The following is a 21,111-nucleotide window of genomic DNA, read 5'->3' on the forward strand; positions in this document are numbered from 1 at the left end:
TAACTTACCTAGTTGATCAATGTGAAAATATAGAATTCTAATGTAAAAGGAGAATATAGTGAAAACAGCAAGAAAGAAAAGATATATGTTTTTTATAATCAGTTATTAGATATACAGCTGATTTCTAGTATGCCATAATGAAAGTCATAAGACAATGGGATAACATTTTCAAATTACTACAGAAAAATAAATATGTTTTTATAGACAAGATAGCCATATTTTAACATGGTAATGGTTGATGTCAAATAGTTAACATTGTTTTAATTAACAATATTGTTTTCCTATGATTGATGTTGTCACTTGGATACAATAATTCTCTCCTCAAAATGTCCATATATCACATCCGTTATCACAACTATTATCAAAGTAAGTTGTAGTTTTCATTTTTATAACACTGGACACTGAGCTTCTTGATGTAAATTACCATTCAATAATATATTTTTATTCTCTCTCAATTAATACCCTTTTATTAATTTCTATGATCGGGATATAAAGAAGAGTCTTCTCTATATCTCCCGATCTCAAAATAAGGAAGGTTTGATGCTTTCTTTCTCCACATGGTTCCACCAGAGTTGCAGGTAACAGCACTGATCAGGACTGTCATCTGAAACACACCCAGACACTTAGCCTGAAGGGTTAAAACAGCAGGATTGTGGTTAACTGGTAATGGAGTCACCCATTTGAGCAAAGTATTGAAGTAAGAAGCAATTATAGTTCAGAAAAACAACTGCACCCATGCTTCTTCCTTATTTTCGGAATTATTCAGTCCATTTTCACTGGTTATTTAGACAGCACAAAGCAATATATCAGGTACTAGGCTTACAAATATAGGTATATACTTCAACTGGATGATTAAAGTTCTAAAAGCAATGATGAAAGTCTGAAAATGGTTTTATTACAGCCAGCTACAGACTCATGCCATTAGATCTGGAGTTCTTTTATGTCATGACATACCGAGAAATCTCACACCATTGCCTCTCATCCTTTGGATCATGCCAGAGTCAACATATCTCCATAGTTTATATCTTACAGAAATGACAAAAGACAAAGTGAGGTGGCTAGTTGTAAATTCTCCAAGTGATACAAATCATTTGCAAAGAGCAAAGAATCACTATTTTTTCCTAGCTGTTACAAAAAGCCAGATGTAGCGGTATTAATGGATTAATTTAGCAGTGGTTGAAAATATTGTTAAATTTTCAAATTCCTAAAACTGGAAAGCAAGTGATCAGTTGTATACAGACTGTAACAATTAACTCATAATCTATCATTTATCTTGATGATTGGATTAAGATACTGGAATCAAGGCTGAATGATGCTTATTTTCAAAATTCAATCTGAGACCAAGAAAAACTTTTTTTCCCAAAAACCAACTCATAAGAAAAAAATGTGCATATGGAACATGCTTGTGTTACATTATCCTTTTAGGTAAAAGGACATTTGATTGGAGTCTGCACATGTGTGGGTGTAGGTTATATAGTTATAAACTCCGGGTACAATCCTCAGATCCTTTTTGATTTTTTTTAATGGAGTAATTTAATCAAATAACATTTCTTGAAGAAGTGCTGCACTAGGCAAGGTAACCACATTCTTTTGGATTAAGATTTAGTGATCTCCAAAACACTTTGTCTAGGACATTAAATTGTTTTTGCTTTCTTGACATATGCAAATAAACCTTGCTTTAAGTAAATGTATTATTCTTGATAATTCTGATATCCCTACTAAAGTATTCAATTATTTATGTATAGTAAGTCTGAAAAATATAAATGCATACATCGTACATAAGCATAAAAATATACATGAAATATATCAACCTATATTTTGTCCCTTTTGTTTTCTTATACAGCTTTTGTTATTTTTTTCTGTAGTATTTTTAATACAGTCATTGTGTTTTGCATTTTGTCTCCTTAAATTGAAGTTGGCACTTTCTATGTGTGTATAATTGAAAAATGACCACATTTCTGTAAAAATACCTCCTTTTTTTAAAAGATGGAAGCTGACTGGTTTTGTCAACCTGTTTGACCAAAGGAGGTGTGTTTTATCAGACAGCATTTAATCTTCAAAATGTCAAAAAACAAAACTAGTTTCAAACTTGCGTTTGCCATATTTTCTCTTAATTCCACGGTATTTATTTACGTTGATACTTGCATATTAAATGTATGTGCTCAGTGTATAAAGGTTTAAAGTTCTGTATTCACTTAGCACATAAATTATAAAAACGGACCTGTGTTCAGCTTTTAAAAGTCTTGTCACATTGTTACTGCTATTATTCACTTGTGTTTGGTACTGTTTACAGTCCCTTCATATTATGTTTGTCTTTATGATAATGAGTAGGCAAAAACCAAATTGTATATACCCGTGGATGGAATAAATTCAGGAGTAAATTATCTAGAATAGTATTATCAGAAGTATTTCATTTATATCATAAAAGTGGACATTTTGTATTTACTGCAACTTTCCTATTTTGATAAGTAAACAAATTAAAGCCTACTCATCAAAATGTGACTTTCACAGCAGTTCTCTCTCTGTGCCATGGTTATCCAATGATATTTTTCTTCTCTTTACAACATTACTTTGGATTGAGGGATCAGCCATCAAGATTGAAATGACAAACTGATTGATGATGATCAAGGCAGAATAGAATCTCACTTGCTCTTTCATGGCTTCCATGGCCATTTCTTTACTAATATCAGCCAAATTTAGTTATATCCAAAAAATCAACAAATAGGTTTCAAAGCAAAAGTAGGGAGAGGAAAGATGGATAAAGAATGTGCCATATTTGCTCTGGCACCTTGGGGACACTAACTACTTTGGTAAGTTTATCCATGCTCAATCACTATGACATAGAGCTGGGAGTGAATCCTCTGAACCAGGTGCTAACTCAAAGCCAGGTTCTGGAAGACATGCCATTGACAAGCAGAACAACTTGTGAAATCTACCCTTCAGCAAGTAATATTCAGACAGTCGGATACAATGTGTTATAGGTGAGTATAGTTTTTCAATCCCTGGAACCTTAGGGAAAGTTATAGGAAAAAAAGAATATTCACTATCAGTTTATTTTTGCTAATGTTCCACTTGAGCTCCCCTTGCCAAATACATTCCAATAAAAAGTACTGTATTCATGTGAATTGACTCCACCTTAAGTACTTGTTTAGTATGACAGCAAATTATTTTCAAATTTTTTGATAAATGATATCAAGCAGTCTTTACAAAGAAGATGGAAATTTATTGTGATGCCAAGAATGTACAAAGATTTTTAAAAGAATTTTATTTTTAAAAATTTTTGAGCATAGTTGACATACAATGTTGCATTAGTTTCAAGTGTACAACATCGTGATTTGACAAGTCTATACATTATGCTATGCTCACCACAGGTATAGCTACCATCTGTCACCATACAACGCTGTTAAAATGTCATGGACAATATTCCTGGTGCTATGCCCTTTATTCCCGTGACCTATTCATTCCATAACTGGAGGTCTGTATGTCCCCCTCCCTTTCGACTGCTTTGCCCATCCCTCCACCCTTTTCCTCTTGCATCCATCAGTTCTCTGTATTTGTAGATCTGATTCTGGAAATATTTCTGAAATAGTAGTTTTACTATGTGGTCTTCTATAATTACCTTAATAATTTTCCTAGAATGAAAAACCATTTTTAATGAAACTAGAATCTTTTTAATAATAAATTTTAAATGGGTAACTTATTAAAGATTTGTTTTCACATAATATCAAAACCTTTATTTAGTAATTCAGTTACTGGTCTTATAGATCTATTAAAAAGAACTTTAATAATTGGTATTTGCCTATTTAAGTACAGGTTCTTTATCACCGAACATATAGACAATTATGAATTATAAAATTTAATTTACATAGTTTATTTAAAAAATGTAAACTTGGGGCGCCTGGGTGGCACAGCGGTTAAGCGTCTGCCTTCAGCTCAGGGTGTGATCCCACCATTCTGGAATCGAGCCCCACATCAGGCTCCTCCGCTAAGAGCCTGCTTCTTCCTCTCCCACTCCCCCTGCTTGTGTTCCCTCTCTCGCTGGCTGTCTCTCTCTGTCAAGTAAATAAATAAAATCTTTAAAAAAAAATGTAAACTTGTCAATATAATTCCTGTCTTATATTAACAAAATAATTAAATTGGAATTATATACCAATAGAGAACTTAAAATACAACCTATATCTTAATCCTAAGCACACAAGAGTTAAGCATGAAAAATAAATAAATAAAACCTATTCGTAAACTCTTCATATGGAGGTTAGCACTATTAACATACATTTAAATCAGACATTCAGATGAGCAAATAGATTACTATATATATATTTTATTTAATCTGTATGTACATATATATACGAAGAAGATGATATAATCCTCAAATCAGGGTAGTGGCACATTTTCATTTAATTGATTTCTATACTTTTTCTGTAAATGATAAAATGCAGTTATGAAACATTTTTTTAAAAAAGTATCAAAAACAGTGAATAACATGCTCTCAGAACTTCTGTTCCTTATTTCAGGTTTATATTGTTTGCCAAGAAGAGATTATCTAGCAAACTGAATAAAAGGAGGGAGCCGAAGCTATGAAGTCAGGTGATGGCAGATTTGCAGACCAAGCAGGATGCTCAAGGCCCTGAAACTTGGTCACAGCAGGCTTTTCAATAGCAAAGGGATTTTCCAGAGGCGGCTTTAGTAAACTAGTAGCTTCTTTTTCAGTGCTCTTCAATGAATCCAAATTTTACCACTGAAAGTATAAACCTATAGAGAAAGTTCATGATGAAGACTCATAAAATCAAGAGTTAGGTGAGGGACCTACCTTTATCATAGACTGTAATTGAAATAACTGGTGAACTAAAAAAAAAAAATGGAGTTTTCCATTTACATTTTTACGTGTAATTATGCCCCACGATATGTAGAAATTTACCTGACATTTTGCTATTCATATTTTAGCTATTGCAAACTCCTCTATATGAAATTCCTAACAATCTTCTGAAATGTATATTATTGAAGGATAAGACATTTGTTCATGTAAAGGTGTGGGAAATATTAAAACCACATCAGGAAAATAAATGTGAGCCCATAAACACAATTCTTTGATTTTATATTCATTTTCCTTCCCAAAGTTTTGGGTATTATACTGTTTTTGTAATCATTTTGAAAAGACTACGTTCTCGGTTATGGACAGGTGCTTTCACTGATGAAAAATCTGAGTTAAGTAATCATTTAAGACAACAGCTGCATTTGGGTCATGATGGACAAAACATGACAGCACATATTTTCCAAATTAGTTGTCTCAGGAAAATGTGTGTTGAGAACAATGCATGTGTTAAGTTGTATCCTTTGGCCTAGTATTCCAATCTCATAAACTCTTAAAAAAATGACCTATCTTATGTCTTGCTAAAGTGTGGTAAATTATATTTTAAACCTAATTAGATGTGCTGATGGACATCTAGAGGAAAAGTTGTATTCCTATCAGCGTTTTTATTTTATATATTCCTGGAAATTTGAGCATTTAATATCACAAAAAAAGGGTATGTGGGAAAAGGCACAGAACATTTGATTTTGTTCTCTTACTTTGGAAAATTTGTATATTTTAACTAGATGTGATATATTATCTTCACATACTTAACCATGCCAGAAAGTTATACTTCAAGTGAAAAGAAGTCAGAGAAATTTTCCTATTATTCCTCCTGGTTCTCAAGGAATGATTGTGAGGCCTTTGGAACATATGTTTTTGCATGTAACGATTATAAAGTGATTGTTTTATAAACTATTATATATGTATTAAAATATTACTTAGTTCATCACTGCCTTTCTAGAACTAGAGTTCTTTTGATTTCTTCTTTGGAAAAACAATCCAGGAAAAAAGTTATTAATAAACAATCTAGGAAATCTAGGTTTCCTTTAGCAGAAAAGATACACAGTTTAAATTATTATTTGGGTTCCGGGTTTATTAACTTCTAACCTTGGAACAAGGAGCAGACAAAGTAACATCACAGAAAAGTCCGGCACTATTTGAGTATGCAAGTATCACTTGGGTCAAGGATGTGTACTGCAGACCACAATAAAGGCGGATTCAGGAATGATACCAAGGTTTGCTTCTCAAAATATAAGTCACGCAAGTGGAATGCTTCAAGGCCTTCTTAGTAAAACACCATTTGATTTCTCATGAGAATTTGTTGCCAGACAAGCAGCTCTTAATTAAGAATATAAATAATAACATCCCTCAGGAGGGCTGTGGAAATAATCGGCAGTGTCAGAATATTAACGTTTTACTTCTTTTTTCCACACCCTACACCCTGCCCCCCGTCCCTGCCCCGTACTGGCCCTTACATCTTAGTCCCTATGTTGTAAGCTAAATTACTAATGAAGTTTTCCATGCTTTCTGGATCTGGTAGTGGTCAGAATTAAAGTAAACATTTACTTTTGGAATCATCAACACCTATGACTATTAAAAAGTATGGAGACCCTTCTACTCTGTAAATTCCCAGATTTAATTCATAATAGAAAACACCTTTGAAACTTTTTTTTTCTTTTTAAATATTGAGTCACACTGGCCATTCACAGAAGAGGCTTTAGCTGCTGTTGGTTGTGATGATTTGCATGTCATCCTCTCTCCTCCTGAGTCGGCATCCTGAGGTGGATGGTTGGAAAGCGAGACTGCTGCCTGGAACCAGGAGACCTTGTCTAGCTTCGACTGAGGTCTTTGGGGCAGCCACAAGATTAGCATGTGGCTACAGTTCTTGCATCTGGTGGGCTGATTGAGACAACCCCTATCACCAGGCAAAAGCTTTCTGGTTCAAGTTGCGATAAAAAACAGGATTTATATGAAGCAGTGGGCCCATGTTGTGTATTGTTACCTCAGGCTACCATAACAGACTACCACCGACTGAGCTGTTTAAGTTAAAAAAATCATTCTTACAGTTTTGAAGGTTAGGAATTCCAAGATTAAAGGGACAGCAGGGTTGGTTCCTTCTGAAGCCTTTCTCCGTGGCTTGTAGATGGCCATCTTGTCCCTGTGGTCTTCATGAGGTCTTCCCTCGGTGTCCACATTTCATCTGCTTCTAAAGACACCACTTATATTGGACTAGAGCCCACCCTAATGACCTCATTTTAACTTAATCCCCCCTTTAAAGAGTCTGTCTCCAAAGAAAACAGAAAACAAAACAAACCAAAAAAATGGAAGAAGGAATCGATGTGATGGAAATATTCCTGAAAACCCTAGAGGAGAACATGAAGTGAAGCTCGGTGTCCTGTGCTTTCCTGGTGAGGGCACCTGCAGAATGTTTCCAGATATGCAGAGTGAATGTAAATTGAAAAGAATATGCAATACCCTTTCCTGAAGATTTTCTTTGAAGTACTGTAGACATCTTACACTAATAAGTGCACTAAAATACCATGAAAATGAAGCAGCTTATTCTTACTGAACAAATAAAGTTTAAGTAGTTCAGTGTAAATGTGGTCAACTGTAGCATAATAACATTTATGAAATTCAGAATGAGTTTTTAATATAGGATTTTATTATATTCAGGTGTTGCAGACACAGGTTAAAGTGACCCCTGACCCCCCAGTGAGTCACACCCTTCTGTAATCCCCTGTCCTTCAGTGTGGGTGGAACCAGTAACTGCTTTTAGCCAATAGAATATGGTGAAGCTGACAGGAAAGCCCACTCCTGCAATTGCCATGTTCTGTAAGACTCCATCTTATATATTGGAGTAAGAAATTCTCCTTCTAGCTTTGAAGACACAAATAGCCATGTTGTAATTGGCTTACGGAGAGTTGCACGGGGCTGCCTGGAACAGAAAGTGGCCCTCCCAACAGTCATGGAGTAAATGAGGTCTCCTGTCGGTGGCTAGGAGAGGAGTCCTGTGGACATCCTGAGTGAGTCTGGGAGCTTACCTTTCCCAGTTGAGTGTCAAGATGAAAATGCAAACCAGCTGACGCCTCAATTGCCGCCTTGTGAGACCCCGAGCAGAGAACCAAGTTAAACTTTGCTGGGACTCCCATGGAAACTCTGGGATTACAGATGTGTATTGTTAGTAAGGTGCTAAATTTTGTGATAATTTTTCACACAGAAATATATAAAACTAAAACTTTCAAAATGTTAAAAAAAAAAACAGTTTATATCCCAGGACAAGGAAAATCCAAAATGTGTATTTGCCTTGATAATAATGGTTTTTCTTATTTCTTTGAGAATGGGTGAGTCCCCTGATTTCAGAATAATAGCATTTCAAAAACTGTTATATTTTACTACAAAAGCCCAGTTACCAATTTAGAATCTTTAGTGCCCCCTTTCCGCCGACGTATTTCACTAAATTTTTGATTTCCTTATTTTCAAAGCACCAGACCTTGGCATATTATAAAGTCAGACTCCCATTGTTCTATTCTTCCATCTCTTCTTGACTGTTTTGCTCCCTTTTCTCTCCACCTTCTCACTCCTCTCAGACCTCGGAACTCCCGAAGTCTCTGCCTCCTCCTCCTCCTCTACCCTGTCTCATTATCTGACTCTCAAACTAGGTAAGCCTTACATGGAAATAATAGAAGTAAATGGTATTTGTACTAAAATAGGTTGTAACTAATGGCCTGAGAGCTTTGTAAAATGGTGAAGTATATATAATGCACGATTACATCAACCAAGCCCGTAACAAAACAATTGGTTTATTAGCACACTTTGAAAGTATTTTTCCTCTGTAAAAAATGTAAAATAAATAACTCTTCAGCTAATAATTAGAAATGTAATTAATAATTAAGATAAAAAGTACATAGGGTAGTTATTGAGTATTTAGTCTTTTACCCAAAGCTATGATACATACTCTTGCTAATAAACAATAGCCTTATGCATATGTTTCTATGTGTGTGTATAAATAGCTGTGTGTATATATGTATATTTCTGTATTATGCTTTTTTTCTTTGACATTTACTTGAGTAAAGATGTAGTAGGTTACCTTTAGATTTGTAAAAAGGTGCAGTGGGCAAGGTCATTGCCATGGTTGGCCTGTAGACAGAACCAAATGGATAGCACTCCAATGTAAGGTTAAAGAATGATAGGCTGCCTGTCAGGAATTGTGAGCAAGGTGATAAGATTGAGATGATTAATCTGTTTAAGATAAACCAGTTTTATAGCCTTGAGTTCAATGATTTATGAGGGAGTGGTGACTGTAAGAAAATGTAGAGATAGTTTGTTTAAAGCAGGATGAGAAAAAGGAAAACAAAACCAAACACTCTTGGAGAAAGAAAGTAGATAATATTCCAATAAAATATAAATATAGTAAGATTTATGAGGAAGAGAAGTCATGAGATTTTAGAATAATAAATATTGCCAGGAGACACAGTTAATATTGTCTTTAATTGGTAAGGTATATCTTCTTAAAATATTTACCCATCCTACTTCCATCCATTTAGACACAAAAATATGTAAAAGTCTATAGTCTATATCAAGAAATACCATATTATCTCTGCAACTTCTGAGACATAAGACAGTTTTCATGAAAAAATATTATTTAAAACTCTTGACCAATAGCATTCTTTTAGAGTTGTCAAGTCACATCTACATGTGAGAACCCTCCATACATGATTTGTCATATGTATTTAAATATCTATTTATAGCTAACCGCCCATTCTTTGAAACAAACAAACAAAAATGACTTTATTTCAGAGTAACTTTAGACTTATGGAAGAGTTGTAAAGACAGTTCGGAGGGTTTCTGTATACCCATCTCCCAGCTTCAATTAATGTTATTTTAAATAACCATCATACACCTATCAAAATGCATTTGATAGTGATGCAACATTATTAATTAAACCACAGACTTTATTTGTATTCCACCAGGTTTTCCCCAAATGTCATTCTGATCGAAGATTCAATTTAGGTTACAACATTCCATCTTTTTCAAAACATATCCTTAGTCTTTTCTAATATAAGTTGGTTTCTTGGTCTTTCCTTGTGTTTTATTAGCTTGAAACTTTTGAGAAGTATTGATCTAGTACTTTGTAGTATTTGTCCTTCAACATGGGTTTTCCTGCTGTTTTCTCATGGGTGGGCTGGGGTTTTGGAATTTTTTTTTTTAATGCCTCAAAGGCAAGTGTTCTTATTCTATCAGGAAGTACAGATAATTTCACTTGTTACAGTTGATCTACAAATCATGATCACTTGGTTAAGATGGTGTCTGCCAGGTTTCTCCACTGCAAAGTTAGTTTTCCTCCTTTTTCATGCTCTATTTGTTACAAGTCAGTTGCTAAACTCAGGACATGCTGATGAAGAAAGGAATTTACACCTCCCAGAGAAAGGAGTGTCAAGGAATTTGTAGATATATGTATCATAGTAATTAAAAATATTTGGTGGGGAGTATGTTGAGGATATGCAAATCTGCACTTTTTTCTTACTTGCCTACAACAACTATTACTGCAGTGTTCTAATAGTAATTTTCTATTTTCCTTCTTTTACACTTAATATTTAGAAATTTTCTGAAAGGAAGATTTGTTCCTTATGTCCCATTTCTTTTTTTTCTTTTCTTTTTTTCTTTCTTTTCTTTCTTTCTCTCTCTCTTTTTTTTTTTTCTTATGCTCCAGGCCCAAAGTGAAGCTCAAAGTCATGACCCTGAGATCAAAAGTTGTGCTCTCCACTGACAGCCAGCCAGGCACCCCTCTCCCATTTATTTCTTAATTCATTAATTATATCCTGGGAATGTCCTATGGACTCTTGGACATTTATTTTACTCCTTAGATTATAATCCTAAACTATCCTTACTTATTTCGTAGCTCAAATTATTCCAGTTTGGGCCATTGGGAGTTCTTTCAGCTTCCACCCTGAGAAAGAATTGGTTTTAGTTTAGTAAATTTTGATAGAAAATGATGTTGGCTGATCCTAATTTTTCACAATGTGAAAGCATATTTTTACTCAGTTTCTTTTTTGTAGTAAAAAGATTAGTCATGTATTGGTTCATCTTAGTTTTACTGATGAAATATCTTAAGATAGAACAAAATATTTGTACGTAAGAGGTGCAGTCCTATACCCAAGCTTACTTGAATAGCCATGATTTATAGATGGGCTTTTAGGTGACAGTTGTGGCAACAACAGTGATAATGAAGGGAAATCATAAAAATGGGGCGTACCTCCTGAGATGCATCTACTGCAAAGCTTCATGTATATAACAACAGTAAGTTTTTTTTTAATTCATGAACTGCACCATGTTTTTGAAAATAATTTAAAAATATATAATCTAAAGATGAATTTATTCATGGTGTTTTCTTAGTTTAATAGTGAACTCTGTAAGCCCTGTTCTTAAATACAGTTAAAATAGTTGGGTGGATCAGTGATTTAACACATAGAATATGTTTGATTCTCTCTTAAAAACAACCAGAGAACATCACAGGCCACTTTTTTCAGGTTAACGTCAGGTGAATTTGCACAGAGAACTGCCAGCAATTCGGAGGCTGCTTTTCTTATCATCTGCTGTCTAGTTTTTTTTAATTTTAGAGCACAACCCAGCTTTTAGTTTTTAATTTAGTCTTTAAAACCTTGCTTAGGCCTAGAAGATATAGGTTTAATTACTTGCTTATATTGTAAATTTGAAAATACTTTTTTTTTTATCCCAGAAAATGTATATACAATATTTCGGTTCTCTTAATTACAACAGAACTAATGTTGGCAAAATTATAACACCAATTACAAGTTTTTGATTACATGCACATTATTTCAGAAGGATCAAATGCACATTTTAAATGCAAATAAAGATTAAAACAATTACATTAAGGTGTAGGTATAAATGGCATATCAGAATCCATAGGATTTCATACATTTAACATATTCAGGAAGCCTTGAGGAGTATATCTCACTTTGTCTTTACTTTTGTTCTAGGACCCGTGTTTACAACATTCCAAATTTTAGTTGAGGTATATTTGGAACTTACGTTTATATTAGAATTAATTAATGTCAGATTTCAAGAAAAAGTAAACCAGGGTTTTTCTGTTTTAATTAGGGATGGGTTTTATTGCTCTTGCTGTTTTGTATTTTGGCATTTAAAGGAATTTGAAGTCTATTTTATTTTAGTTATTTATGTTCAAAAACCATGCCAGAATTTTATTGCTAATTTCATGGTCATTACAACCTAGTATTGGGGTACTTTTAAAGATAACTTTACAGAACATGGGACACTTGGGTGGTGCAGTTGGTTGAGCATTTGACTCTTGGTTTCTGCTCGGGTCCTGATCTCAGGGTCGCAAGATAGAGCCCCACGTTGGGCTCCATGCTCAGAGTGGAGTCTGCTTGGGTTTCACTCTCCCTCTTCCTGTGCCCCTCCATAACAGATACTTTACAAAACATGGTAAATTGGATGTTTAATTTTTTAACATTTCTTTTTATTGACGAACAATAGACACACAATATTATATTAGCTTCAGGTGCCCAACATAATGATTCAGCATTTCCATACATTGCAAAATGATCACCACAATAAGTCTAGTTTACCATCTACCCCCATACAAAGTTACAATTTTTTTCCTTGTAATGAGGCATTTTAAGATTAATTCCTTAGAAACTTGCAAATTTCTTATACAATATTATTGAATATAGTCATCATGTTGCACCCTACACCCCATAACTTATTTTGTAACTGGAAATTTGTACCTCTTGATTCCCTTCATCCATTTCACCCATCCTCCCAGCTCCCTCCAGACTGTTCTCATATGGGTTTTGTTTTTTGTTTTTTAGATTCTACATATAAATGAAATCATACAATACTTATCTTTCTCTCTCTGACTTATTTCACTTATATAATAACCTCAAAGTCCATCATGTTGTTGCAATGGCAAGGATTCATTTTTTTATAGCTGAGTAGTATTCCTGTGTGTGTGTGTGTGTGTGTATGTATGTGTGTGTATCTCACATTTTTATTCTTTCATCCTTTGATGGATACGTGGACTCTCAGGTTGTTTTTATGTCTTGTAAATAATGCTGTAAATACTGATTCAGTGAACATAGGGGTGCAGATATCCTTTTGAATTAGTGTTTTTGTTTTCTCCAGATAATTACCCAAAAGTGGAATTGGGGATCATAGAGTAGTCCTTTTAATTTTTAATTTTCAGGGGGAACCTTCATACTGTTTTCTATAGTGATTGCATCAATTTGCATTTCTACCAACAGTGCATAAGGGTTTCCTTTTTTCCACATCCTTGTCAGCACTTGTTGTTTCTTATCTTTATGATGCTAGCCATTCTGACTGGTGTGAGATGATATCTCCTTGTGGTTTTGATTAGCATTTCCCTGATGATGAGTGTTGTTAAACATCTTTTCATGTGCCTGTTGGCCACCTATATGTCGTCTTCGGAAAAATGTCTATTCAGAGTCTTTGCCCATTTTTTATTTTATATACACACATATATACATACATATATACACATATATGTATACATATATGTGTATATATGTATGTATATATTTGAATATATGTATGTATATATATATATAAGTTTTTTTAATTCCAGCAAAGTGTTATATTAGCTTCAGCTGTACAATATAGTGATTTAACAATTCTATACATTACTCAGTGCTCATTATGATTAGTGTAATCTTTAGTTACCATCACCGATTTCATCCATTGCCCTACCCATTTTCCCTCTGGTAACCATTAGTTCTCTACAGTTAAGAGTCTGTTTCTTGCTGTGTCTCTCTCTCCTTTTTTTCCCTTATGTTCACTTGTTTTGTTTCTTAAATTCTACATATGAGTGAAGTTGTATGGTATTTGTCTTCCTCTGACTGATTTATAAATATCTTCTCTCATTCAGCATTATACTCTCTAGTGCCATCTATGTCATTGCAAATGGCAAGATTTCATTCTTTTAATGGCTGAGTAATATTCCTGTGTGTGTGTGTGTGTGTGTGTGTCAGAGAAAGAGAGAGAAAGAGAATGTGGAGCATCCTTTCATAAGTCTCTTGGCCATCTGTATGTTGTCTTTGGAGAAATATCTGTTTATTTCTTCTGCCAATTTTTTAAATTGTATTACTTGTGGGGCTTTTTTGTTTGTTTGTTTTTGCTGTTGAGTTTTATAAGTTCTTTGTGTATATTGGATACTAGCCCTGTACTTGATATGTCATTTGCAAATATCTTCTCCAATTCAGTAGGGTCATCTTTTAGTTTTGTTGATTGTTTCCTTTGCTCTGCAGAAGGTTTTACTTTGGTGTACTCACAATAGTTATTTTTGCTTGTGTTTCCCTTGCCTCAGGAGACATCTGGAAAGATATTGCTTTAGCCAGTATCAGGGAAATTACTGCTTATGCTCTCTTCTAGGACTTTTATGGTTTCAGATCTCACATTTAGGTTCTTAATCCATTTTGAGTTTATTTTTGCGTGTGGTGTAAGAAAGCGATCCAGTTTCTTTTGCATATAACTGTCCAGTTTTCCCAACACCATTTGTTGAAGAGACCGTCTTTTCTCATCACATATTCTTGCTTCCTTTGTCAAAGATGAATTGACCATATAATTGTGGGTTTATTTCTGAGCATTCCATTTTGTTCCATTGATCTGTGTCTATTTTTGTGCCAGTGCCATACTGTTTGATTACTACAGCATTGTAATATAACTTGATGTCTGGAATTCTGATACTTCCAGTTTTGTTTTCTTTTTGTTTTTCAAGGTCGCTTTGGGTAATTGGGGTCTTCTGCAGTTCTATACATATTTTAGGATTATTTGTTCTAGTTCTGTGAAAAATGTGATTGTTATTTCAATAGGGATTGCATTAAATTTGTAGATTGCTTTGCGTAGTATAGACGTTTTGACGATATTCTTCTAATTCATGAGCATGGAATATCTTTCCATTTCTTTGTGTCATACTTCTTTATTTCATCAATGTTTTATACTTTTCAGAGTATAAGCTTTTCACCTCTTTGGTTAAGTTTATTCCTGGGTATCTTATTGTTTTGGGTCTTATTATAAATGGGATTGTTTTCTTAATTTCTCTTTCTCCTACTTCATTATTAGCATATAGAAATGCAACAAATTTCTGTACATAGATTTTGTATCCTGTGACTTTGCTGAATTCATTTATCTGTTCTAGTAGTTTTTTTGGTAGTGTCTTTAGGGTTTTGTATATATAGTATCATGTCCTCTGCACATAGTGAAAGTTGTACTTCTTCCTTACCAATTTGGATGCCTTTTGTTTCTTTCTGTTGTCTGATTGCTGTGGCTAGGACTTCCAGAACTCTGTTGAATAAAAGTGGTGACAGTAGACATACCTTAGAGGAAAAACTCTCAGTGTTTCCCCCTTGAGCATGATGTTTCCTGAGTTTTTTTCATATTAGGCCTTTATTAAGTTGAGGTATGTTCCCTCTAAACCTTGTTGATGGTTTTTATCATGAATAGAAGTTGTACTTTGTCAAATGCTTTTTCTGAATCTATTGAAATGATCATATGGTTTTTATCCTTTCTTTTATTGATGTGACATATCACGTTGATTGATTTGCAAATATTGAACTACCCTTGCATCCTGGCAATAAATGCCACTTGATAGTGGTGACTTTTTTTTTTAAATCCGTTGTTTTATTTGGTTTGTTGTATTTTGTTGAGGATTTTTCCATCTACGTTCATAAGAGATATTGGCTTATAGTTCTCTTTTTTGTGTGGTGTCTTTATCTGGTTTTGTATCAGGATAATGCTGGCCTCATGAATAATTTGAGAGGAATAGGTATTAATTCTTCTTTAAATATTTGGTAGACTTTGCCTATGAAGCCATCTGGTCGTGGAGTTTTGTTTTTTGGGAGTTTTCTGATTACTGATGCAGTTTCTGTGCTGGTAATTGGTCTGTTCCAAATTTTTATTTCCTCTTGCTTCAGTTTTGGTAGGTTATATGTTTCTATGAATTTATCCATTCCTTTTAAGTTATCCGATTTGTTGGTATATAATTTTTCATAATATCTTGCAATTGTTTTTATTTCTGTGGTGGTGTTATTTTTCCTCTCTCATTTGTGATTTTGTTTGAATCCTCTTTCTCTCTTTCTCTGTTATGAGTCCATTTAGAAGTTTATCAATTTCGTTAATCTTTACAAAGAACCAGTTCCTAGTTTCATTGATTTGCTTTACTGGTTTTTGTTGTTATTTTTAGTTTCTATATCATTTAATTCTGCTTTAATATTTATTATTTTCTTCTTTCTGCTGTTCGGGGGTTTTGTTCTTTTTCTAGCCTCTGTCCAGTTTTTGATTGGATTTTTTGGTTATTGAACTGTATGAATTCTTTATATTTTTTAGATATTAACCCTTTCTCAGATACGTGATTCATAAATATCTTCTGTCATTCAGTAGGTGCCTTTCCATTTTGTTGAATGTTTGCTGTGGAGAGCTTTTTAGTTTTATATACTCTTACTTATTTTTGTTTTTATAGCTATTACCTTGGAGGCTGATCGGAAAACAAAACAAAACAAAACACCACCACCACCACCAAAAACCAAAACAAAACAAAATCTCACCAAGAGTGATGTCAAGAAGCTTACTGCCTATATTTTCTTCTAGTTTTATGTTTCCAGGTCTTACATTCAAGCCTTTATTCCATTTCAAGTTAATTTTTGCATATGGTTTATGATAGTGGTACAGTTTCATTTTTTTGCATGTGGTTGTCTAGTTCTCCCAGCACCATTTGTTAAATAGACTGTCCGTTCCTCAGCATATATTCTTACCTCCTTTATTGTAAATTAATTGACCATATATGCTTAGTTACATGTTGTTTTTGTTGTTGTTGTTGTTTTGTTTTCTGGACTCTCTATTCTGTTCCACTGATTTATGTGTCGGGTTATGCCATTAGCATACTGTTCTGCTACTCTACCTTCGCAATATTGTTTGAAATCAGGGAGTGTGTTACCTCCAGCTTTGTTGTTCTTCCTCAAGATAGTTTCAGCCATTTAGGATCTTTTGTAGTTCCATAAAAATTTTAGAGTTACTCTATTTCTGTGTAAAATGTCAGTTAAACTTTGATCGGAAGTTTTTGTAGGTATTCAATCTCTATTGAATCTGTAGATTGCTTCGGGTAATATGTACATTTTTAATATTAATTTTTCCAATTCATGTGTGTGGACTAACTTTACATTTGTTTAGTGACTGACAGTATTGACTCCATCTTTGGCCCTCCATCTTGTTCAAGCCTGCACAACCACCTCCCTTGGGGCTTGTTCTAGGTCCCTTGGTGGTTAAGGTATGCCTTGACCAGAATGCAGAAAGGCTTTTTCTGATCATCCTTACAGTGGCATACAGAGGTCCTGCTTTATATAATAACCAGTACACAGAAGGCCCCACTGTAGATAACTAGCAGAGATGATCAGTGTACAGAAGGCCCCACTTTAGATAACTAGTAAGATGACCAATGCACAGAATGCCCCCTGTAGATAACTACCCTGGGACCTCACACCATGTTTTCTTACTTTATGAAAGCTGCGGTTGAGGTCTGGACAGAGCAGAGAATAGCTGTGGAGAATAGAGGGAGGAGAAGGGCTGAGTACTGCCTGAATAAAGGCCCCTGTAAATGGTATGGAGTGGTTTGTTTTGTTTTTTTGGTATGAAAGTGTCTTCTCAACCTGGAGGATTCTTTACTGTCCTTCCTCCACTTTCTAACAATATTTATTTGTATTTTTTTCAATTTCTTTCTTCAGTGTCTGTAGTTCTCAGTGTATAGGACTTTCACCTCCTTGGCTAAATTTATTCCTAGGTATTTTACTCTTCTTGGTGCAGTTGTAAACGGAACTGTTTTCTTCCTTTTTTTTTTAATTATTATTTCCCCCCAAGTTTTTATTTAAATTCCATCCAGTTAACATACACTGCAATATTAGTTTCAGGTATAGAATTTAGTGATTCATCACTTACAACAGCCAGTGCACATCACTCAAGTGCCCTCCTTAATACCCTTTACCTGTTTAATCCATCCTCCCCCTCCACCCACCTCCCTTCCAGTAACCATCAGTTTGTTCTCCATAGTTAATTTTCTTGGTTTGCCTCTCTTTTTTTCCCCACTATGTTCATTTGTTTTGTTTCTTAAATTCCACATATCAGTGAAATCATATGCTACTTGTCTTTTTCTGACTTATTTCCCTTAGCATAATACTCTCTAGCTCTATCCATGTCATTGCAAATGGCAAGATTTCGTTCTTTTTGATTGCTGAGTAATATTCCATTGCATATATACCACTTCTTCTTTGTCCATTCTTCAGTTGATGGACATCTGGGCCCTTTCCATAATTTGGCTATTGCTGATAATGCTGCTATAAACATTGGGACACATATATCCCTTCGAATAATTATTTTGGTATCCTTTGGGTAAATACCTAGTAGTGCAATTGTTGGATTATAGGATAGTTCTATTTTTAAGTGTTTTCTTAATTTCTTTTTCTAATATTTCGTTAGTGTATAAAGGTGAGACAGAGGCACCACCATTATAGAACATTGGGTTCCTTTGGTTAAGGTGTTAGGAGAAAAGGAAGTACTGGAGAACCCACTGAAAGATAAATGCTTTGGCCTGAAAGTGACACTCCTAACTTCCCAGAATCACTGGCCAGCACTAATCAGACTCCCTGTGAGTCAGGAGTGATTATAATCCTGTATGTGCAAAGGAATCGAGAGGTACTCGTGGGAAATTTCAGGTGTCTCTATCGCAGTCTGAGAAGAATGTTAAAAAGATGAGAGTTTTGCCAAGAATTCTTCATAGATGCCTTAAGTTAATTAAAATATATCAGTGGAATAAATAGAATGACTGGATTGACAAATTTCTTATCCCTTATGAGAATGGCAAAAATATTACACTTATTTTTGTCTTTGTGCTTTTATTTTTTTAGTTGGCTAAAAGTGGCCATCAGAGTGGCATTGTTTGAGTTCAGAACTTCCAAATGTAAACATTTGCAAATTCAGAGAAATTATAAACCTATTTGAGATCAAGAGCAATTATTTGAAATAAAAAATAAATGTTTTATATGCATACCCAACTAATAATTACACACAAAACAATAGTAATAATCAGACCGAGTCCTTCCAAATGGATATATCAGAAAGAAATACTATGTGCTGCAACCAAAAAGTTTCTATGGTGCTATTGAAAGGAAAAAAAAAAAAACTTCATAAAGTAATCATTAAGTTCAGGAAACTTGTGTTTTTTTCCTCATAAAGGAGGATAATTATTTTATCCTAAGTGATACACAGGGTGCATTTTTAAGCTTATTTTTCACATTCACTGAAATATGATTTGTATTAAATAATTTTAATGTAATTATGCAAAAATAAATTTTATTTTAAACGTACTGTTTAGTAAGTTTTGATGAGCGAGTACGCACACACACACACACACACACACACTGTTTAGCCACCCCCTCAATGAAGATATAGAGCATATCTCTTCCATAAACACTTTTTGTTTTCATTTTATGTCCGGCTCGTGATCTATTTTTGATAATCATTTTTGTAAAATGTGCGCTAATAGGGAATTTTTAAAATGTTAAACAGTAACAAAATGAAATATTTTACATGAGTGTGCTAAATGAGTAATTTCTGGGGCACCTGGGTAGCACAGTCGTTAATGCGTCTGCCTTCAGCTCAGGGCGTGATCCTGGCGTTCCGAGATCGAGTCCCACATCAGGCTCCTTGACTGGGAGCCTGCTTCTTCCTCTCCCACTCCCGCTGCTTGTGTTCTCTCTCTTGCTAGCTGCCTCTCTCTGTCACATAAATAAATAAAATCTTTAAAAAAATTAAATAAATCAATAAATAAGTAATTTCTCAGGCAAGAGCACATTACATCTACACAAAGTCTGTAATTTAAAAATATTTAATAGCAAATTCAGGCAGTTAAAACATAACAGTGCTAATAAAGTTAGGCTAGGTGATGTGAGAACCATTCTAAAATGTAAAGAACTTGAAGTTATTAAGTTTTAAAAACACACTCATAGTGCATGTGCAATGTGTATCATCAGAGGGTCCCTGGTTATTGCTGTTACTCAGTTATCCAGGCTAGAAAAGATTCCAACATCTTATCATGTTACCATTTCACAAGAAGATATTAGGCTTTACCAACAGAGGGGAGGCATGTGTAGATTCATATGCTTAAGGGCTCTTAAGTACTTTCACCTAGAAGTGGCACATTATAGTTTCAAATTTCATTAGCTAAGACAAGCCCCATGGCCATCCCTACCTTCAAAATTGAGGGAAAATACATGTATATTTTTTGCTTTCTTTCTCACCCTTATTGAGGTTTAATTGACATTGTATAAGTTTAAGGTGTACAATGTAATGATTTGATATTTGTATATATTGTGAAATAATTACCACACTAAGGCTAGTTAATATTTCTGTCACCTCAGAGTTACAAAGCTTACATTTTGGTGGTGTTAACTTGCAAGATTTACTGTCTCAGTAACCTGCAAACACACAGTTCTGTGTTGCTGACTGTAGTCATCATGGAGTATGTTATATTCCTGTAATCTATTCCTCTGAAAATATAATCTCAAGTGTCACAAGGATAGGAGAACTGGCAAGTTCTCTGAATGCTAATAGTATTTACCACAGATACCCCAACATATTGTTAAATATTTAATCTAATTCAGATCTTAATAGATGTAAATAACTATGTCAAGCATTGACAAACATCAGTGTCTTGCTATATGCTTACAAAAGATACGCCATAAAAACTGTGAAATTGTCATAAATATGAGAAATGATTTTAAAAAATCTCTATGAAATCCAGAACAACTTGGTTATTTGATGAGAAATATTTATTTCTTTGGTTTTAAGTTGTTTGTTCTAATTATTAATATTAGGAAGAAGAAACACATGAAAATGACAAATGTGGATTTAGTATTTTATAGAAGAACTATACTATTGATGTTTGATTTTTATTTCTTTGAATATGCTGGTCATTCAGAAAACCTGCAGTTTTATTTGCTTCATTTTGTTTCAAATCAAGCAAAATATCACATGATTGATAATAAAATCCAAACATGTTCAAATAGGAAAACCATTTCTCAGTTAAATGATATAAAAATGTAGTAATTGGCATCTAAATAATCTATTGAAAATTTCTGGATATATGGTATCCTTTTTTAATAAGCCAATTACATTTCTTTTTTTTTATGAAATAAAATAAATTATAACTGCATAGATAA

Source organism: Ailuropoda melanoleuca, chromosome 14, assembly GCF_002007445.2.
Source record: "Ailuropoda melanoleuca isolate Jingjing chromosome 14, ASM200744v2, whole genome shotgun sequence".
In the NCBI taxonomy this organism is placed as follows: domain Eukaryota; kingdom Metazoa; phylum Chordata; class Mammalia; order Carnivora; family Ursidae; genus Ailuropoda; species Ailuropoda melanoleuca.